This window comes from Theropithecus gelada, chromosome 2, assembly GCF_003255815.1.
Source record: "Theropithecus gelada isolate Dixy chromosome 2, Tgel_1.0, whole genome shotgun sequence".
NCBI lineage: Eukaryota > Metazoa > Chordata > Mammalia > Primates > Cercopithecidae > Theropithecus > Theropithecus gelada.
Genome location: NC_037669.1, coordinates 34,063,662 through 34,064,543, shown reverse-complemented (window position 1 = coordinate 34,064,543; position 882 = coordinate 34,063,662).

Genomic DNA, 882 nt, shown 5'->3' with positions numbered 1-882 from the left:
CCTGCTAATTTTGTTTTTTTAGTAGAGATGGGGTTTCACCATGCTGGTCAGGTTGGTCTCAAACTCCTGACTTCGTGATCCACCTGCCTTGGCCTCCCAAGTGCTGGGATTACAGGCGTGAGCCACTGCGCCCGGCCAAATGTTTACCCCTTTTCATCGCACTTTATGTTGTGTTACCTACACGTGTACCTCTATAATATTGGATGTCATGCTTTTAAACTTTATATGAAGCACTATTCTTTTTTATGTGAAACTTGCTTTTATCACATAAATTGATACATGTAAGTATAGTTCATTTATTTACTTTATTGGCTATATGACCACAGTATTTTCCTGTGGATTATCATTTGCTTTGTTATCAAATCTTTATTGTTTTGAAAAGCTACAATGAATATTTTTGTATATGTATCCTTCAACATGTGTGCTGAACATTCTGTAGAACAGGGGTCCCCAATCCCTGGGCCACGGACCCCTACTGGTCCATGGCCTGTTAGGAATGGGTCTGCACAGCAGAAGGTGAGCAGCAGGCTAGTGAGCATTACTGCCTATCAGATCAGCAAAGGTATTAGATTCTCATAGGAGCACCAACCCTATTGTGAACTGTGCACATGGAGGTGGATCCCTCATGAATGGCTTAGTGCCATACCCCTGGTGATCAGCAAGTTCCCCCTCTGAGTTCTGGTTGTTTAAAAGGGTTTGGCACTTCCCCCCATCTCTCTTTGGAGAGGGAGGCTCACTCTGTCACCCAGGTTGGAGTGCAGTGGCGTGATCTCAGCTCACTGCAACCTCTGCCTCCTGCTCAAGTGATTCTCCCGCCTCAGCCACCCAAGCAGGTGGGATTACAAGCGTGTGCCGTCACACCTGGCTAATTTTTGTATTTTT